Below are 15,000 nucleotides of genomic sequence, written 5' to 3'. Positions count from 1 at the left end.
GGTCGACAACGGATACATCGCTTTCGCCCATTCCAGCACGACCGAGTACGACGCCCTGCCACGTCCTTACGGACAAGGCTGGCAGGCGGCACAACGCCTGCGCGCGTGCGTCATACGAGCGGTATGCCGAAAAGGACTCGACACGTTCGAAAACCCAGCGCCAACCGAGTGCGACGCCCTACCACGTCCTTCGCCCAACACGGAGCTACTTATAGACGAGGCTGGCAGGCGGTGAACCGCCTGCGCGCGTGCGGCGCACGAGCAGTTGCGTGGTAAGCGACCGTGTCTGAAGCCCAAACACCACCGAGGCAAAGATCGCCTTAGCAGCGCGCCGCTTCAGCGGGCACCGCAGGGGCGACTAAAACCTGGCGGGAGGCATCGTCTCGTGTAGCGTCGCCCCTGCCCCAACTGGAGTGGCCCAGTCTTTAGGGGACAGAGACTGCGAAGCACTTGGACCGACGGCGGACTACGACGGAACGCTTCAGCTCGGCCAACGGGGCACCCACGCTCTCGAAGGAGACATTTTCCGTTTCGCGGCAATTCTCCGCCGTGCCGTGACTCTTCTCGCTCGCAGACTGCGCTGTCGCGTCGAACCGCTTTCGGGGGCCACCCTTCTCCTCCCCGCTCCTCGCAAGAATCTGCCGATTCCCATTCCTGCGACGAAGCCCGGAAGGGCGCCCACACAACTGCGGTGACGTGAACGAGCGACCAGCTCTGGAGCTCGACGTACTTCGAAGGCAAACAGCGCAAATTGCGATCGCGCTGGCTTTGCGCACGGCGCGGGAATCGGCCGGCGTTTCATTCCCACGTTTTCCGTGCACGCAAGCGTGCGCTTCCGACTCTCTCGCAAACGTGCGCGCTACATGGCAACAGACGTTCGCGCCTCGTGCTTGGACCGCTCTTTCCCTGCAGGTATCCGACTCCATCCTGCGGCGGTCTTGCTAGAGGCGCGCACTCGTCACGCTGCAGTAGTAATGCCTCGTTTCCGTCTTTTCGAAGAATTGGCACAACGGTTTGCCACCGTCTCCCTCTCGTGAGGCCGCTGGCGCGTGGCTTTAGCGCTCAACGTACTGTCCATGATGCCGACGCGGTCAAAACGAGTCGACGGACGCACGTTCCCTGTGCGCCGAAGTCTCTCTTGATATGTGATCCGACCCTCAGACAGACGAAGCCAAGGGAAGACCCAAGGCCGCAATGTGCGTTCAAAGAATCAGTGCTCAGTGTGTCCTGCAATTCACACCAAGTCTCGCAGCTGGCTGCGTTCTTCATCGACCCGAGAACCGAGTGATCCACCGCTTAGAGTCGTGAAAAATAGTTTGTTCAATTCAGTACAGTACAACCAGGGTTTTAGGCACGTGGCGTCTCCCTGTGTGTGGTTTCGAAGAGCGCCTTTCGGCGTGCGCTCCTCCAGTCTCGCTCTTTCGGCGGCCGCGTCTCAGCAGCTGAAAGCCTAATGGCACTCCACTCCTGCTACTCGCGCGTGTGTTTTGCGCCCACGCCTTCCTCGCTTGCCCTCGAGGTAGCTTATGCCGTTTGCGCGCACTCGAAGCCGGTTTTACCTGCCATCCAACCACCGGACCCGTGTGTCTCGTGTGCACGTTCACATCGCTCCACTAAAAATTGCAAAGAGCGACAGAGCCATGATTAGGGCTAAGCCGCTGTGGAGTCTTTAACGGCTACACGGCCACGGGCAGGGCTTCACCCCCATCGACGTGCTTCGCTTCAGTCAGCAGTAGGTTCATAGAAGGGCCTCAAACACACACACACTTTCGCATCGGCAGATCGCCGCAGCATAACCGCTGTTGATCCAACAGCCTACTTGAGACGAAAGACAAGAGCCCGGCGCGCGTACTCGCGCAGCTCTCCAAAACCACTCGGCCAGTGCCAGGGACGGCTCCCTGCGCCGGCGCCACAACAAGTCTACTTGAGGCGGAAGACGAAGCCAGCAAGGGCCTGGCCGCAAGTGCGTTCGAATCCGGGACTACAGTCCCTCGTCTGTCCGTACTTCCTCTTTCGACGTGCGGCGCCTTCCCAAAGCGCACAAGTCCGCTAACCGCAGAACGCTTCCGACGTAGCAAAGCCGCGTTTCCTTCGGTACTTCGCAGCAACGCCGCCTTTCCCTCGGCGGCGGGCGAATAGCCTGCAGACGTCGTCGCATTAAACCGCGATCTCGACACCTCGCGCGTCACGAGCAGGAGCCGACCGGCAGCCTCCGGCCCTTTCGGACTCGGTGGCATTTGCCGCGGAGGACGGGAGAGCACTTTAGGCCACGGTTCCTTCCGTACTTGGCAGCCGCACCCTCATACCGACAGTTCCATGACCGACCGAGCGCCACACCGTTCCTTTAGTACTTGGGCGGCAACAAAGTCGGGTCGTTACTCCATACTCGCCGCAGGAAGCGACCGGCAGCCGCCAGACTTTTCAGACTCGGCAGCGTTTGCCGCGGAGGACGGGAGAGCGCTCGCACCACGGTTCCGTGTGTGTACTAAGCGGCAGCGGCATTAGCTCTCGACCGTCAGTTCCTTGACCGACCGCACGCTTCGCCGTTCCCCTCGTACTGGGCAAAGCAGCAGGTCGGGTCGTCTTACTCCCATTCCGCGCAAGAGCGCCAAAGCGGACAGAAAGCCCACCCAGTGTGCGTTACGCCGTTTCTACCCGCGGGCGCGGCCAAGCCAACCGTCCAAGGTTGCAGCCGGCGTCCACTGGGCGCAACAAATTTGGCACGGGGCGCCCCTCAAAATTCAGGCAGTCCCCGGCATGTTCGGGTATAGCCGTCCCCGCGTCCAAGCGGGGCCAGCGGCGGAAAGCGTCGGGCGCAGCGAGCTGCTTCACCCACACGGGGTAGAAACAATGGCGCTCGCCACCCTTCACAATCCGGTAATGATCCTTCCGCAGGTTCACCTACGGAAACCTTGTTACGACTTTTACTTCCTCTAAATGATCAAGTTTGGTCATCTTTCCAACAGACCGGCGCAACCGAAAGGCCGCGCCGGACATCGGTCCGAAGACCTCACTAAATCATTCAATCGGTAGTAGCGACGGGCGGTGTGTACAAAGGGCAGGGACGTAATCAACGCGAGCTTATGACTCGCGCTTACTGGGAATTCCTCGTTCAAGGGGAACAATTGCAAGCCCCTATCCCAATCACGAAAGAAGTTCCACGGGTTACCCAGTCTTTTCAGACAGGGATAAAGACACGCTGCTTCCTTCAGTGTAGCGCGCGTGCGGCCCCGGACATCTAAGGGCATCACAGACCTGTTATTGCTCTGTTTCGTGCGGCTAGGAGCCGCTTGTCCCTCTAAGAAGGTTGTAAGGTGCTGGGAACCCCGCACCTATTTAATAGGCTAGAGTCTCGTTCGTTATCGGAATTAACCAGACAAATCGCTCCACCAACTAAGAACGGCCATGCACCACCATCCACCGAATCAAGAAAGAGCTCTCAATCTGTCAATCCTCCCAGTGTCCGGGCCGGGTAAGTTTTCCCGTGTTGAGTCAAATTAAGCCGCAGGCTCCACTCCTGGTGGTGCCCTTCCGTCAATTCCTTTAAGTTTCAGCTTTGCAACCATACTTCCCCCGGAACCCAAACACTTTGGTTTCCCGGAAGCTGCCCGCCGAGTCATTTGAGTAACTCAGGCGGATCGCTGGTTGGCATCGTTTATGGTCAGAACTAGGGCGGTATCTGATCGCCTTCGAACCTCTGACTTTCGTTCTTGATCAAAGAAAACATTCTTGGCAAATGCTTTCGCAGTAGTTCGTCTTGCGACGGTCCAAGAATTTCACCTCTAGCGCCGCAATACGAATGCCCCCGTCTGTCCCTCTTAATCATTACCTCGTATTCCAAAAACCAACAGAACAGAAACGAGGTCTTGTTCTATTATTCCATGCAAGTTTATTCAGGCGACTCGCCTGCGTTGAGCACTCTAATTTTTTCAAAGTAAAAGCACCGGCCTTCTCGAGGCACACAATGAAGTGCACCAAGAAAGGACCGGCATGATGTTCAGTCCGAGCCGTCGCATCGGGTAGATGCACTACTCGTCTGGAACTGAGATCCAACTACGAGCTTTTTAACCGCAGCAGCTTTAGTATACGCTATTGGAGCTGGAATTACCGCGGCTGCTGGCACCAGACTTGCCCTCCAATTGATCCTCGTTAAAGGATTTAGAGTGTACTCATTTCAATTACGGGGCCTCAAAAGAGTCCCGTATTGTTATTTTTCGTCACTACCTCCCCGTGCCGGGAGTGGGTAATTTGCGCGCCTGCTGCCTTCCTTGGATGTGGTAGCCGTTTCTCAGGCTCCCTCTCCGGAATCGAACCCTGATTCTCCGTTACCCGTAACAACCATGGTAAGCAAGTAACCTACCATCGAAAGTTGATAAGGCAGACACTTGAAAGAAACGTCGCCGGCTCGTGGCCATGCGATCAGCACAAAGTTATCCAGAGTCACCACACAATACGGGCCGAAACCCGATCGATCTTGGTCTAATAAAAGCACCCGTCGCCCAAAGGGCTTCAGGCTCACTGCATGTATTAGCTCTAGAATTGCCACAGTTATCCAAGTAGGAAGAAACGATCTAAGGAACCATAACTGATTCAATGAGCCATTCGCGGTTTCGCCTTATTTCGGCATGTACTTAGACATGCATGGCTTAATCTTTGAGACAAGCATATGATTACTGGCAGGATCAACCAGGTAATCGTTCAACTGCGCGTCCAGCCTTTCAAGCAGGCCGGACGCCGTTTTTGCGATGCCGAGGCCACCTTCAGGCGCCCCAACACGCTTCGTTCTCGCAAAGGGTAGCACTTTGCACAGTCCGAGACGACGGCGTTCGAGCTCGCAACGGCGCCCTCCCCGCAGGGCCGGGTATCGCCACGCGGCAAGAAGCACGCAACATTCTCGATAGACCGGTTGTGTCGACTCGATCGCGGCTTGCGGTTTCTCTCGAGCCCGCAGCACTGGTGGACCGACCGACACTTGCAACGTAGCCGAGACGGCAAAGCCGCTAGGCGACGGGTCACGCCCGCGCCTTCGGCGCTTTCGTATTTGATTCGTCCGAGGACGATGCGGAACACACTTCGATATCGTGGAAAAAGCGTCGTCCGACAACCAGCCCCTAACGCATCAAGCGGATGAGGCTGCAGACGTCAGCTGTGGGATCCACGGGAGCGATACCGGGGACACGCTTGACGGGCACGAAGCCCGCCGCATATCAAACACCCAGGTCGCTTTGGGGGCGACTGCTCTCTGGGACCCCCATATAATAGCAGCGATAAGTACCCAGACCTCCATGGGGCCGTACTCGTGCCACTTTCGACGAGCGTTTGGCGAAAATCGTGCCGCCTCGTAACGCCGCGAGCAAGATTGAAAGCTTACGTCGGCAGCACAATGCCGAAGTCGTGAAAGCGCAGCGCGTCCACCGAATGCGCGAACGGCAATTTCTCGCCAATGGCCAGTACGGTTTCCTGCACAATTGCCTGTCTGTCGCCCTACGGGGCCCCCGGCCGATCGATTCGAGGCACGCTAGCACGGCCCCTTCGCCATTTCCGAGCACGAGTGCGAACAGTGCGGGCGGCGTGCTCGACGCCCCGGCTGACGTCGTTTCGGACTTTGTCTCTTCGCGTGCTCGCGGCAACGCCGCGGCCAACGACGACGTCTGCGCGGTTCTTTGCCGGTTCCCGGCGTGCTACAGTGCAGCCCTCTGCAGGGTGACACCGGCTCCGTCGTGGCCGTGCGGCGGCTTGTACGCAAAAGTTGCGTCAAAGGCGTCGCGCTCGCGCCGCCCCGGCACACGCGGTTTCGGACTTTGTCTCTTCCAGCGCTCGCGTAGTCGTGGGCACGATTGTCGACGTCGCAACGGTGCGCGGACACCGCCACGAGCACGCGCAAGACGAAAATCGCACTACGGTACAATGTCGGCCGGGGCCGTACGGCCCCTTACAGTAGCAGCGATAAGTGCCCAGACCTCCATGGGGCCGTACTCGTGCGACGCGGCGGCGTACTGCGCCGAGCCGAGCGCCAATATTTGGCTTTTGCAGGGCGGATTCGAGCTCTGGCGATCGCCGCGGTACCGCCGCTCACCGATTCAAGGCACGCTAGCGCGGCCCCTTCGCCATTTCCGAGCACGCGTGCGAACAGTGCGGGCGGCGTGCTCGACGCCCCGGCTGACGTCGTTTCGGACTTTGTCTCTTCGCGTGCTCGCGGCAACGCCGCGGCCAACGACGACGTCTGCGCGGTTCTTTGCCGGTTCCCGGCGTGCTACAGTGCAGCCCTCTGCAGGGTGACACCGGCTCCGTCGTGGCCGTGCGGCGGCTTGTACGCAAAAGTTGCGTCAAAGGCGTCGCGCTCGCGCCGCCCCGGCACACGCGGTTTCGGACTTTGTCTCTTCCAGCGCTCGCGTAGTCGTGGGCACGATTGTCGACGTCGCAACGGTGCGCGGACACCGCCACGAGCACGCGCAAGACGAAAATCGCACTACGGTACAATGTCGGCCGGGGCCGTACGGCCCCTTACAGTAGCAGCGATAAGTGCCCAGACCTCCATGGGGCCGTACTCGTGCGACGCGGCGGCGTACTGCGCCGAGCCGAGCGCCAATATTTGGCTTTTGCAGGGCGGATTCGAGCTCTGGCGATCGCCGCGGTACCGCCGCTCACCGATTCAAGGCACGCTAGCGCGGCCCCTTCGCCATTTCCGAGCACGCGTGCGAACAGTGCGGGCGGCGTGCTCGACGCCCCGGCTGACGTCGTTTCGGACTTTGTCTCTTCGCGTGCTCGCGGCAACGCCGCGGCCAACGACGACGTCTGCGCGGTTCTTTGCCGGTTCCCGGCGTGCTATAGTGCAGCCCTCTGCAGGGCGACACCGGCTCCGTCGTGTCCGTGCGGCGGCTTGTACGCAAAAGTTGCGTCAAAGGCGTCGCGCTCGCGCCGCCCCGGCACACGCGGTTTCGGACTTTGTCTCTTCCAGCGCTCGCAACCATGTCGGGGCCGACGCCGACGACTGCGTGGTGTTTCAACGATTGCCGGCGTGACACAATGCAGCTGCGTGCGGGATGCCAGCGATTCCGTCGTGTCCGTGCGGCGGCTTGTACGCAAAAGTTGCGTCAAAGGCGTCGCGCTCGCGCCGCCCCGGCACACGCGGTTTCGGACTTTGTCTCTTCCAGCGCTCGCGTAGTCGTGGGCACGATTGTCGACGTCGGAACGGTGCGCGGACACCGCCACGAGCACGCGCAAGACGAAAATCGCACTACGGTACAATGTCGGCCGGGGCCGTACGGCCCCTTACAGTAGCAGCGATAAGTGCCCAGACCTCCATGGGGCCGTACTCGTGCGACGCGGCGGCGTACTGCGCCGAGCCGAGCGCCAATATTTGGCTTTTGCAGGGCGGATTCGAGCTCTGGCTATCGCCGCGGTACCGCCGCTCACCGATTCAAGGCACGCTAGCGCGGCCCCTTCGCCATTTCCGAGCACGCGTGCGAACAGTGCGGGCGGCGTGCTCGACGCCCCGGCTGACGTCGTTTCGGACTTTGTCTCTTCGCGTGCTCGCGGCAACGCCGCGGCCAACGACGACGTCTGCGCGGTTCTTTGCCGGTTCCCGGCGTGCTATAGTGCAGCCCTCTGCAGGGCGACACCGGCTCCGTCGTGTCCGTGCGGCGGCTTGTACGCAAAAGTTGCGTCAAAGGCGTCGCGCTCGCGCCGCCCCGGCACACGCGGTTTCGGACTTTGTCTCTTCCAGCGCTCGCGTAGTCGTGGGCACGATTGTCGACGTCGGAACGGTGCGCGGACTACGCCACGAGCACGCGCAAGCCGAAAATCGCACTACGGTACAATGTCGGCCGGGGCCGTACGGCCCCTTACAGTAGCAGCGATAAGTGCCCAGACCTCCATGGGGCCGTACTCGTGCGACGCGGCGGCGTACTGCGCCGAGCCGAGCGCCAATATTTGGCTTTTGCAGGGCGGATTCGAGCTCTGGCGATCGCCGCGGTACCGCCGCTCACCGATTCAAGGCACGCTAGCGCGGCCCCTTCGCCATTTCCGAGCACGCGTGCGAACAGTGCGGGCGGCGTGCTCGACGCCCCGGCTGACGTCCTTTCGGACTTTGTCTCTTCGCGTGCTCGCGGCAACGCCGCGGCCAACGACGACGTCTGCGCGGTTCTTTGCCGGTTCCCGGCGTGCTATAGTGCAGCCCTCTGCAGGGTGACACCGGCTCCGTCGTGTCCGTGCGGCGGCTTGTACGCAAAAGTTGCGTCAAAGGCGTCGCGCTCGCGCCGCCCCGGCACACGCGGTTTCGGACTTTGTCTCTTCCAGCGCTCGCAACCATGTCGGGGCCGACGCCGACGACTGCGTGGTGTTTCAACGATTGCCGGCGTGACACAATGCAGCTGCGTGCGGGATGCCAGCGATTCCGTCGTGGCGGTGCGGCGGCTTGTACGCAAAAGTTGCGTCAAAGGCGTCGCGCTCGCACCGCCCCGGCACACGTGGTTTCGGACTTTGTCTCTTCGAGCGCTCGCAGCGATGTCGAGGCGATCGCTTACGTCTGCACGGTTTGCGGTGTGCTACAATGCAGCAGTCTGCCGCACTACACCTCTTGGTTGCCGAGGCCAGCACGGCAATTTACTGAAGCGAGCGCATTGCGCCCAGGCGGCAGCGGACTTTGTTGCTTCGGGAGTGCTCTTGCTGTAAAATTTGAACGGCTGCAGCTGCGCGAAGCAAGTGTACCTATTTTCACTCTCTCTCTGTCTGCCTTTGAGGCGACTGTAATTTCACTTTAAACGCAACTGGAGGCGGGAGCAACCTGATGAGAGTAGGTGGACTTCGGTACATGTAATTTAGAAATTGCTTTCAAGCTTTGAGGACATACACCTTCGCGCCATCTGCTTTCCCCGTCTCTTTGGCACTTTATAGTATGTGCTGCATGCTCTGCATTCCAAAGAAACACGCCTGTCTCTCTCCCTCTCTCACGTTCTTCTTCTTTTTGTAGCTGCTGTTGTAGAAGATGCTATGCTCTTTAATCGCTGTAACATAGAGTGCTTGCACAAGCCAACAACTTTTGCGTGTTTTTTTTTTTTTTCTCTTCCCAAGACGTTTCTGCCATTATTCACTAACTCTCGTTCTTAGTATGCAATGGAGCGTTAGCTCGCGCCATCTACCTTTCTTTCTGTATTGCAAAGTCCGCAGGTTTTCCTAGTTCCGTACACAGATGGCGCCAATGCGTTTTGGCGCCAGGTTCGAACGACCTCGCTCTACTCGTGTTTGGCATTTGAATGTTTCAAAGGGGTTTGCGACAGGGGGTGGTTCTTGTGCAAGGCTGAGCTTTCCAGCTGCGTTTAAGCTATGCTAGCATGTGTGCGTATATATATATATATATATATATATATATATATATAAATACACAAACACACACACACACACATGCATATATACATACACACACACGGTAATGGTAAAGATGATGAGGTAGCACTTTTTTTTTTCTTTTTTTTACAATGCCTGTGTTTCAGATGGCGATCTTTCTCCCCTCTATGTTTCCGGTTGGAAGGAGTGTGCAGCGTTTTCTATATTTATTTTGTCATTCACTTCTATGTTGCTCGTCTTCGTACATGGGGCATGCTACCTAATTCTACCGGTCGATTCGACACGTTGCGATCCGTCCCGGCCTGTGCCGTATCAAAATTTTCAGTGGGCCTTGCGGTAAATAAAAAGAAATGAAGGAAATGCGCGTAGTATATTACAATTGCACACGGGCTTGAAACGAAGCCCTCAAGGAAGGTCACCTTGAGCGGTCGCATTCAGACGGAAGTAAGCATTCCCCTGGCGCGTTTTTTTTCCGCTCGCCTGTTCCGTTTTCTACGAGGTTGCCTTGGTTGGTTTCGCGTTACAAGCAAGCTTGCACTCGGGTCTCGTTTCTACGCGACAGCGTTTCGTTAACAGCGAAAGACTGAGGCGTTGCGAATTCATCCGTGAGATAGGGAGCGTTGAGTCTGTACACAGGCTGAATTTTATAATATTGCCCACGCTGTTGCTGAGGTTACCCATGTCGGCAGGGCGCCCACAAGGCAGTAGTACAATGAAGTGAAGTGAAGGACATCGCTTCTCGGCCTTTTGGCTAAGATCAAAGTGTAGATTTTTAAAGCCCATGTACGAAGATTTACGAAGCCCATCTACGAAGATTTTTAAAGCCCATGTAGGCACCTCTTAATGATCTTTTATGTTTTAGAGAAGCGTTTTGCCATGTATTTTACACCTTTACAGTTTTAGCCTTTTATCACTAACACCACTAACTAGTTTTTTTAGTCATTTGTTTGCGTTTTTAGATTATACACCTTTTATCCGTTTTTTCCTTGGTTTTGTAACATATTTTTGATGTATTTGTAACTAGCATAAATAAAAAACTCTGTTCTTATCAGCTTAATATCTGATACGGGTTCTATATGGACCCACGATATTAAACCTATTTTTGGAAGTTGGCGGAGTGCTTGAAGCCTGCTTCACCTCCGCCGCAGGTCGGCCCGGTATTGCACTACCTCCGGGATCGGCCCCGCTCACTTAGGTGAGACTTCATTCAATCAAAATGAAGAGCACAAGCTCAACGCGAGCACTGACTTGACACGCACCATTCCTATACTACACGCAACGATGCCGGTTCGCGGACCACGAGAGTAATTAAACTGCCACTCCATCTGTGTGTAGCGTCGCACTTGTTGCGTCGCAAATGGGACAGCCGCTCCAGCAAATTTCTAGTTATGGGCTTCGAGAAAAATTAATGAAAGCAAAAGAAAGAACCAGAATTCCTATTTGTCCGATGTCTCTGAATGATTGTCTCCTGTAAAGAGCCACTTGGGGGGATGGGGGGTAGGATTAGCCGTGGGGTTCGCAATCAATATGAATCCCACTCAAAGCCAACACTGGATTTTGGAGTTCACTATCGCTTGGATCCGTAAACCACCGCGCCCACGCAAGCTCGCCCTGCCGCCGAAATCCGCTGCCCAAGTGGAAGAAAGATTCCCTATGAAAGAAAAATAGAGTGCCCGATTTCTGGCAACTACTGTGCAGCCTTTGTGTACACATTTTCGCAGCAGTGGGACCGAGCGCCTCGAAAACAAACTTGTCGTATGCCCGAATGTGGCGAAATATATTCAAGGGTTAAAAGGTGCCTCATCTTTCTAACCTGTATGTTACGAAGACCTGTTGCTACCTTTTCATCATGAACATCATCATCATCATCATCCTGGCTACGCCCACTGCAGGGCAAAGGCATCTCCCATGATCCTCCAAGTACCCCGGTCAGGTGCCGATTGTCGCCATGTAGTCCCTAATCTAATCTGCCCTCCTACCTTTCTGCCACCCCCTGCTACGCTTCCCTCCTCTCGGAATTCAGTCTGTAACCCTTAATGGCCACCGGTTATCTTCCCCCCAGATTGCATGCCCTGCGCATGCCCATTTGTTTTTCCTGGTTTAAACTTTGGTGTCATTAACGAGCGTTTGTTCTCGCACACCCCAATCTGCTCTATTCCGATCCCCCCGTGACGCCACACCCATCATCCTTCTTTCCAGAGCCCGTTGCGTCGCCCTCAGTTACCCTTCGGTAATCCTCAAAGCTTTTTGTTGGGACACTCGTGGCATCTTTCTCGTTTAATGAAGTCAAATTTTTTTCAGTTTTGGGGGAAAACTCAATGAGCTAGGCGCGATTGTGTCCCTGGCGCCGCTCTCAACAAGATGGCGGCGCCCATGCTTTTTGCCTGCAGGTTCGGCCCTACGCAGAACACGCCTGCCGGGCAGTGTAGCCACGTTGAAGGGGCAAAGCGTAGTGCAGTGAAGCGCTTGCTCGGGCGAAAAACGCAAATATGAGCCAAACAGGAATTTCCATTATTGGAAATTCCAGTTCAGTTTGCGCATTGCGTTCGCCTAAGGTAAAGAACACAAATGCGAGTGCCACAGCAGTCAAGTCAAAGCTTAGGATTGCGTACCATTTTTTTTTTTTTTTTCGTGCCTTTTACTCCTGGCCTGCGTGGCCCTAGCGCGCATGCACACGAAAGTAATGAAATGGTGAAAACACGAAATAATGCGGTGCGGCTGTATCATATCTATTTTGTGCGCTTTGTTCTTTGTGGACTACAGCGGTGTGCGTCATGAGAAAGTTTCGGTGCCCTTCTTGGGTGACCAGTGAAGCTATATTTAAAACCACATTGATTTGTACGGTTATTGCTACAAACTGCGTGTGGGTGTTTTTCTTTTTCGCTGCCAACGATGGGTTATCGCAACCGCGATCGGTTCTGCTGCTACGCTAGACGCGTGCTTGCCAACGGTTGGCTCTATACGCGACCCGCGACGCGTGGTCGGCACATTCAAGCAGTCAATTGCAAACCGTTCCAAGAAAAAGGATGTACTCCACTTGCCACCTAGTTCGACGATTGTACTTTCTGACCCTCGAGGAAGCGCCGCCATCCCACGTTTTCTATAATACGATAAGATTCAGAGCGACCGCGACCACTTGTCTTTGTCAATATCTCGGAAACGCTTTCTTTTTCTTTTTTTTTTTAAATCCAGATACTCAGACGCGCCCGTGTTCACGCGCACTTGCTCTCTCCGATAAGCAGGGAAGCTCGGTTGGGGTGGTGTCGGGCCTTGCGCATGCGCTGCTGAGCTCGTCGCTTCGCCGGCCGGTCGATGCTGGCGCGGTACTGGTAATGAACTTCGACGTGCATGGTGAAACGTCACTTTGTATTGCCACTGTAGACTAGCAATGCAATGTGTTTGCGAGCGATTGGATAAATGAGAAAGCGTGCACTGTCTACAGTTTATGCCCCTCTAGAGTAGTGGAAATGTTGCTCCAAGTGTTAGGTTTGTAATTTGCGCCTACGAACATGAACTAAACAAAGAAAATGGTCTGCAGCCGCCTTCGCTTCATAAAATTCCCGTACGAAGAAATTTCCGTGCGCGAATGAGAGAGCAAAAGAGAGAAACCATGCTAAGAAGAATGGCTGCCTTTTACGTGATCTCGCGCATGAAACCAGACGATGGATTAATTTTAGCCGTTCATTTTGATTTGCCGAATGTAAACCGGAACACTTTCTCCACGCGGTCTTCAGATTTGAATGGCAATCAATCACATCCTTTCTTTTTTTTTTTTTTTCTGTTTCTTTCTATCTGGAACCGAAAGAATTCAGAACGCCATTTCAATCTTAGATTCGATTAGATATCGTGACTGGTATGCTGAAATATCACGCCTTATCTGGTGTTAACCTTCTTGATCACGGCAATAAAAAATCGCCAGTTCCCGAACTTTAATCGCGCCGAAGATGAACCGATATGCTGGATTCTTATTGTCATGATTTTATAGAAAGCGCTGGTTCTATGGCTAGCTTTGAGGAAAAGAAAAACATCGTTCAGGAATGTATAACTCTAAACAACTAAAAAAAAAATCTGCCGGCAATTGGTACTACAACGAGAGTACTGAGAATACTGGAAAAGATGAAATCCAATCATGCTGAACTGAACTGAAATTATTTCATCAAGACATGCCCCGAAAAACGTGGCCACTTTCAATGATAATTTCAAATGTGATTTCTTTCTTTTTTTTTTTCTTTTTTACGACGGATAATAATTATCTTTCCAATGGCGGATGTGAAAATTTCAGAGCACGGCATTTTCGAAATCCCAAGGCCCCGGACGCATTCTCTCTTCTTTAAGTATTTTGGTGGTGCACACGGAGGAAAATTTCGCGCACGTAATTTATAAACTAGTAGTTGATTTTCTAGAAGAACACAAAGTGCTGACAAACGGCCAACCAGGACACAATTAAATTGGTATTACGCACGGTTTCGAAGCCGCGGTAACAAAAGGGTAACAAAGGGACGTTCATTTCGTGGTGTGGATTTCACGTCTCTCACAATAAAAAAAAAATAATAATAAAAACTACTGCATAAAATAGGTTTTCCCAAACTGGATGGTTTCGATCAGCTTTTGAACAGCCCTTCCTTAAATTGAGTTGGCGTTGATTGAGCAGGTGCGGGCCTCTGCTGTTTTGGATTTTTGTAAATGGCATCAGTACTGGACAGTCCGTTCACTTGAGGATCAAAGGAGAAACCCCCCAAAAAAATATCATATCGTGGTGAGAGACGTGGCAGATGAGTACAATTATCGGCAGAAAAAAAAAAAAAGGAAAACCGCCTCGTACTCAGAAGCCGCTCCTCTCACGTGTGAAGCTTCAAACAAATTGTTTTTCTTGAGACGCTCTATAAAGTTATACACAGCTCCTTAAATGCAGCACCCGCACACAAAGCCAAACGTTCCAAGCTGGAAAGAAAGCATGAAATTCGCGGTGCCCGTTTCCTGTGAAACAACGGGCAACATTACGCCAAGTCCGCTACCACGTCAGCCGGGGCGGCCACACCCCGCCCGCGCTTAAGCCACATATGGCGACTGAAAATGCTCACCGCTCAAGCTGCGCGCGGCAAAGTCCGCAACCACGTCAGCCGGGGCGGCCACGGAGAGCGCCGAACGCCCGCGCTTAAGCCTGAAAATGCTCGGCGCTTACGCCAGGTAGCGAGAAAAAATGCTCGGCGCTTAAGCCACGCGGGGACTAAAACTGAAGCCACGGGATTGTTGCTGAAATTGTATGCATTCCGGTGGAAGTCTGTCGGCGCCGGCGCGCGGCAAAGTCCGCAACCACGTCAGCCGGGGCGGCCACGGAGAGCGCCGAACGCCCGCGCTTAAGGCTGAAAATGCTCGGCGCTTAAGCCAGGTAGCGCGATAAAAATGCTCGGCGCTTAAGCCAGGTAGCGAGTAAAAATGCTCGGCGCTTAAGCCACGCGGGGACTGCAACTGAACCCACGGGATTGTTGTTGCTGAAATTGTATGCAGTCCGGTAGAAGTCTGTCGCGCGCCTGCGCGCGGCAAAGTCCGCAACCACGTCAGCCGGGGCGGCGAAAAAAAAAAAAAAAAAAAAAAAAGCAGCCCCCCCTGTACCAGTGTGCGCGAGGCGGCAGTCAATACCGGCCTCGCTGTTAC

The 15,000-nt window shown here is 54.8% G+C and overlaps 4 non-coding genes across 4 annotated transcripts in view; 1 reads left to right on the top strand and 3 right to left on the bottom strand.

The window, feature by feature from the left end:
* LOC140214736 (large subunit ribosomal RNA) overlaps positions 1-5 on the bottom strand; it is a 3,959-nt gene extending 3,954 nt beyond the window's left edge. Inside the window, exon 1 of the ribosomal RNA XR_011891667.1 lies at positions 1-5. This exon is cut by the window's left edge and continues 3,954 nt beyond it. This is a non-coding gene — a ribosomal RNA (large subunit ribosomal RNA).
* Positions 6-1,151: 1,146 nt separating this feature from the next.
* LOC140214739 (5.8S ribosomal RNA) lies at positions 1,152-1,304 on the bottom strand. The gene has a single exon (XR_011891669.1). It is a non-coding gene; the product is annotated as a 5.8S ribosomal RNA (ribosomal RNA).
* Positions 1,305-2,878: 1,574 nt separating this feature from the next.
* Positions 2,879-4,693, bottom strand: LOC140214735 (small subunit ribosomal RNA). Its single transcript, XR_011891666.1, has one exon. It is a non-coding gene; the product is annotated as a small subunit ribosomal RNA (ribosomal RNA).
* A 5,651-nt stretch (positions 4,694-10,344) lies between these two features.
* On the top strand, positions 10,345-10,536 carry LOC140214741 (U2 spliceosomal RNA). The gene has a single exon (XR_011891671.1). It is a non-coding gene; the product is annotated as a U2 spliceosomal RNA (small nuclear RNA).
* Positions 10,537-15,000: the final 4,464 nt, after the last annotated feature.

The sequence above is a fragment of the Dermacentor andersoni genome, unplaced genomic scaffold (genome assembly GCF_023375885.2).
Source record: "Dermacentor andersoni unplaced genomic scaffold, qqDerAnde1_hic_scaffold ctg00000599.1, whole genome shotgun sequence".
NCBI classification, from domain to species: domain Eukaryota; kingdom Metazoa; phylum Arthropoda; class Arachnida; order Ixodida; family Ixodidae; genus Dermacentor; species Dermacentor andersoni.
The sequence above is the reverse complement of the archived record's forward strand: the minus strand, read 5'-3'. Positions and strand labels throughout refer to the sequence as shown.